The following is a 6,325-nucleotide window of genomic DNA, read 5'->3' as shown; positions in this document are numbered from 1 at the left end:
ACCCAAATCCAGGTTGTAAGTCGGAATGGTCATAAGTCCGGCATAGATTAAAAAAAAAAATCTACAATGAAATACAGTACAGTAAAAGTAATAAATAATGAGGAATGGATACAGTGTGACTGAGCACTTACCTTTAATGTTGTCAGCTGAATGCACATGGGGCCCCCATAATTTTCTATTTACAGGTATACATGGAGACTACCGTATTAATTGGATGAAGCAGAGGAGGAGACAGGGCTGGGTGGGTCATCAATGTTGCTTTCTTCAGACAGGTTTATGTACTGTGGAAACTTGCTGGTTGAAGGTATTGGATCATCTTGAGGGAGTGAAGAGGCAGCACTGCTGGGGTGTGAGGAGACAGCACTGGGGGACTTCTTAAAATAGATGTCCAATTTAGACTGCACAGTTTGGTTTTTCTTTTCATTATAAATTTCTCTGTAGCAAGCAAGTGCATCTTGGATCATTCTGTCAATTTTAGCAAAATGCTCATAATTTTGATCTATGCCATCAAACATTTGCATCCCTTTATTAATTGTAGCAAATGCCTCTGCCATTTGCTTCACTGAAAAGTTTTTGGGGGTGCAGGTCCTTCTTCTACATTTAGACTCACTTCTTCCTCTGCATGTGTGTGTGCTTCCAGTTCGATGAGATCTTCGTTACTGAGCTCTTCTGCTACACTTTCAACCAACTGTTCAACATCTTCATTATCAATTTCTAACTGAAGCTGTTTACCTAACTCCACTATCTTGTTACTAATATCCGAAATAACTTCATTTTCATTAAATCCTCTAAAACTGTTCACATATCTTTTCAGGGCTTTCTTCCATATTCCATTTATGCAATGTTTTGTAACCTGATTCCATGCTGCACTAATGTTCTTTATACATGACAAAACATTGTACTCCTTCCAAAACTCTGAGCGTTTTCTCACCTTCAGTAGCAGCAACACCCTGAGCGAAGGTCGTACTTAAATAATAAGCTTTAAAGGCAGCAATAGCACCTTGATCCATGGGTTTGATGACAGAGGTAGTGTTAGGTGGAATGTACACTACCTTAACATCAGGGTGCATGTTGTCCAGGTGTGGTGGGTGTCCCGGAGCATTATCCAAAATCAGCAAAATCTTAAATGGAATCCGTTGTTGCAGACCACACTCTTTGGCTCGAGGAATGAAACAATTCATGAACCAATCCTCAAACAGTACAATGGTCATCCAGGCTTTCTTGTTACTGCGATAAAACACTGGCAGTGTAATAATAATAATAATAATAATAATTGACGGTTTATTGAAAAAGTTCTGCAGCCCGAAGGCTGAAAATATACATTGGACATAAATGACTTATTACATACATTGGTGGTTTAACAAAAGCCTTCATTAGAGAAAGGTAAAGGAACATACAGTGAACATACAGATTATTGTAGATGTTGAACAGCAAACACGTAGTGTAGTAACTCCCTCCCAGATGGTGTTAGGAGGGATCTCACGTGGTGTAGTAGTTCCCTCACAGATGGTGTTATGAGGGGCCTCACGTGGTGTAGTAATTCCCTCACAGATGGTGTTATGAGGGGCCTCACGTGGTGTAGTAATCCCCTCACAGATGGTGTTATGAGGGGCCTCATGTGGTGTAGTAGTTCCCTCACAGATGGTGTTATGAGGGGCCTCACGTGGTGTAGTAATTCCCTCACAGATGGTGTTATGAGGGACCTGACGTGTGTAGTAATTCCCTCACAGATGGGAGGGGCCTATGTAATTCCCTCACAGATGGTGTTAGAGGGCCTCACGTGGTGTAGTAATTCCCTCACAGATGGTGTTATGAGGGGCCTCCGGTGTAGTAATTCCCTCACAGATGGTGTTATAGTGAGGTGTGGTCCCAGGCCTCGTATCATGAGCCGGTTACACATCGCTGGTTGTTGTTGGGTCTCACGGGCCGTTATCACTGGGTACCTGGGACCTCACTGTGTGAAGGTTAACTTGGGTGCGACTGTTACTGTTGAGTTGTTCTCACTGACTTAAGCACTGTTCACCTCTGTTTAACACTGGTTCCATTCCTTTCCTAAATGAAATAGTAACTTCTGGCGAGAACTTGTTGATATTCCGGTGGGGAGGAGGGTTCAGGGGAGGGAGTTGGTATGGGCCAACTTAACAGTTGACCTGGCTGCTCCGAGAGGAGCGCCAGGTACGTCTTGACCCTTCGGTGGTCAAGGATGTAGTGTGTGCTTGCTGACATGTTTAAAAGCTCTGGGGTTTTCTGAATGATAGATCATGATGGGCTTTAGCTTGAAACCAGCATCATTCCCCCCAACAGAAGTGTAATTCTGTCCTTGAATGCCTTGAATCCTGGCATTGTTTTTGCCTTTTTGTGGATGTATGTCCGCTCAGGCATGCGCTTCCACAATAATCCAGTCTCATCCACATTGAATATTTACTCAGGCAAATAATTTCCTTCCACAATCACATCATCTAACTCCTCCTTAAAGGCTTCGGCAACACCAACATCAGCACTAGCTGCCTCTCCACTCACCTTAACATTATTTAAACTGTAGCATTTTTTAAATGTTAAACCACCCATGATTTGCTGTGAAGGTTTGGTCGCACTCATCTCCTGCCTGCTCCTTCAGGCTTTGGAACAGGCTTTATGCTTTAGCCTGTAAGGTTAGAAGGCTTAAGGGTACACGCTTCTGTATTTGGTCTTCAATCCATATCGCCAATAATTTTTCCATATCGTGAATAGGACCTTGTCTTTTCTTCGAAATTATAGTTCCCTTTATAGGTGTTGTTCCTTTCACTACATCACGAATACGTTCCTTGTCCTTCAGAGTAGTGGATATGGTCGAGTGCGAGAAGCCTAGGTCACTTGAGATTGTTGCTACAGTTTTTCCATTCTCATATTGCATTATTATCTTTATTTTCATCTCAAAAGTAATTGCCTGTCTCCTTTTCTTCTGAGCACCAACAGCACTCTCACTTGTACGCTTTCCAGTCATTATAAAGTCAATTAAATACGATAATAACGTAAGTACACAGCGCAATCAGTATAGGATACGATAGCCAAACACCAACTAAGCGCTGTACTGAGTGTAACCACGCGGTGACCCAAGCCACACTCTCGCTAGGGACGGAAACGTTTCGGTATAGAAAATGCGCGCGTCATTTGAAAAAAATTTGGGTCACGAATGCGGAGGTTGTATGTGCGTATTGTCGTATGGTCAGAGCAGGTTGTAAGTGCGGATGGATGTAAGTTGAGTCAATCGTAAGTCGGGGACTACCTGTACAGTATTTCACTATTGCTTTCATTGTCAGATGAAGATCCAAGTGTCATTGTACTTAATATTTTCCCCCATTAGCAGTGTGAACTTTTATTTTATAATATTTAGCACAACAACCGATTGCCCAAGAGGCTAATGAGTTGATCATTTGGTGAAGAGGATAAAAGAAAAGGAAAAGTAACAGAGACGTGACTGATCGCCCAAGCGGCTAACGAGCCGATAAGGGGTGAAGAAGATAAAAGTATTATACAAGTATAATTTTCAGACTATAGTTGATTTTTATGATTGAAACAACAGAGGTACAGACTGTTTATGGGTAACTATTTGTTTAAAACTGAAGATCTTTTGCTGCTGAACAGGCTGTAGTAGCATTGTACAGTACTTTAACTCTTAACTTAATGCTTCACAGAACAAATACAATTACATACTGTAGTAAACATGAATTTATACATACAGTACTGAAATGTGCATTATTCATATTTTGTGAAGGCAGTATGCAAATATAGTTTTTATCCTTGAACAATAAAAACAAGTCTTTTTTTAGTTGATGGCCTTTTGTACATTAAAAAAGTAATACAATACTGTACTGTGCATATTAAATAATCTTTGATACATAATTTACCATTAATCCTCAACAGTAGTGATTGTTTAGTCTGCATATAGCTTTATCGTGTACAGTATAAGTACTGTACACGATAAAGCTACATGCAGAAAATGAAGATTACAGTACTTTTACAAATGTTAAATATTATTTTATTACAGGAATACTGTACAGTACTTCTTTTACTTGTGAAGGTGTTCAGGTAGCAATGTAATTGATTTGGAATAAATCTACACCCTTGATTTTGCTCAGATAGTTAGAATGGATAAACTCTATTTTGAGAAAGACCTTGTAGTTAAATTTGTTAGTCCAACCAATCAATGGGTGCACTGTAATGTGAAAACAGTTTTTTTAAGTTAAGAGAACCACTGATAGATCTGTGTGGAATGAAATTACAATACAATCTAAATAATTTTAAAAGTGTAAGGAAACTTGTAAAGTATGCCTTATGAGTAGTGACAAAATGTATAATTTTAATTTATTTTATTGCACTTTCAATCACAATGAACAAAATATCAAAAGCAATATACAGTACTGTATTTTAATTTCTCCTCATTTTTTATTGTCTTACTATCTTCAGGGGTATTGCATTACTGTTTATTGATTCGGTGAAAAGTTTAATGTGTGACAGCTTTCAAAAGGATGAAATAATAATGTACCATAGAGTCTAGAGCAGGTCACCTTCCTATCTATAACCATATCTTTAAACTCTATTGAGGGGATATCGTAAGAAAACCAAGATATTTATTAAAATCCTAAAATTTTAAGTTGGGGAGGTTAGCCCTGACACAATCTTGACATTTTAGTGCCACCAGTGTTCGGTACACCTTAAACAGTAATACTGTACTCCCTTTAACCTAAACTGATTCCCTATTTTTGTATGAGTATATAAAAAATTATTGAATGACAATTGATGGTTCGGACTGGCTTATAAAATATGAACTTGTCATTAACACCTAATGTTTAAGGGAACTTGTACATGATCATCCAATCAGTCGCTATTGTTTGCCATTCTATGTCTGTTAACTTTACAACAGGGAGCCACTTTACCTTGTAGCGTACGGTATGTGGCCAGTTGTCAATTCTCTTATTATTGGGCACACAAACGTATGTGCATGTAGATATCTCACACTCAGGAATGAGGTAGGATAGAAACTCACAATGCGCTTTCTGTATATATATTGTTGTACAGCGCAGTGCTTAGGAGTGACTAGGTGAGGAGAAACTTGCTCAGAGGTCCTGTAGGGCGAGGAGGTTTCTGAGGAAGCTGGGTGGTGTGGAGCTGAGAGAGATGTTGCTGGTCCAGTAGCCGAGTGTAGAATGGTCTCCCTGGCCAAGCATGACCGTATTTATACAATTTACGAGGATCAGGATTTAGGGTGAGCGTAGCGAGAGGGCCAATCACAGCGGCTTAAGCATAAGGTGTGAAACGCTCTGATCCTGAACTGGAGGTTGAAGGTTGAGACTAGGTCGGCGATCGTACCCCTACGTCCTCTGCATAGACCTAGTCTCTCGGAGTAGCTGGCTGTACACTGATTGGCTGGTAGGCGCGCGGCCGGAGCTCAGTTGGGAGTTGTAGGGGAGAGGAGCCACTACAACCTCTACCCTTGCAGGTGTCAGCCCACAATATCTTGAGGTGAGAGCCAAGTTTACCTCTGTTCAGGAGAAATTTAATACTTTGTGCTGTATTCAAATAATGAAATACTGTACCCTGTATTAAATGTCTTATAGGATATTATTAAAGGCAACTTTATTTGAAGTTGCTGCTGTCTCATTGTTTGAAAAAGGAGGTTTAATATTTTTTCTATAAGAAGTGAATTTATTAAAAAAGAAAGAGATCAAAACCATAAATTGTTTTCTTTCTTGGTTAATACAATATATAAATTAACTTTTACTTTTATCCTCTTCACCACTGATCGGCTCGTTAGCCGCTTGGACAATCGGTCACGTCTGATTGCTTTTCCTTTTCATTTATCCTCTTCACCAAAAGATTGGCTCGCTATGTACTTTTATGTACTGTGGGTATTTACTTTAAAAAAAAAATAACAGACGTGACCGATCGACCAAGCAGCTAACGAGCCAATCAGTGCTGAAAAGGATAAAAGTAAAGCAAAGTAAGATTTCTTTGTCTTTAAACCTGTGACTGTAAAGAGCTTTTAAGAAATATTTGGTCCAACCAAGTTTTATATCTTGTTTATAGTACAGTACTGAAGTATATTACAGGTATTAATAACTATAATTTTAATTACCATACTAACCATTATTGCTACTGAGGAAGGCAGCTGGCATCAAGAGCAACACAGACTCTCCCTTCTTTCACATTATTTACTTGTAACTGAGCAGTATTATGATTTGCCATGTTTGTTAGTAATACAATGCAATGGGAAAGTGTTTTTTCATTACATGATGATTTGTTTCTTTGGCTCCATCCATATTGCAGGCCTCTCTTGACACATACT

The sequence above is a fragment of the Homarus americanus genome, unplaced genomic scaffold, assembly GCF_018991925.1.
Source record: "Homarus americanus isolate GMGI-L3 unplaced genomic scaffold, GMGI_Hamer_2.0 scaffold30108, whole genome shotgun sequence".
Classification (NCBI taxonomy): domain Eukaryota; kingdom Metazoa; phylum Arthropoda; class Malacostraca; order Decapoda; family Nephropidae; genus Homarus; species Homarus americanus.
The sequence above is the reverse complement of the archived record's forward strand: the minus strand, read 5'-3'. Positions refer to the sequence as shown.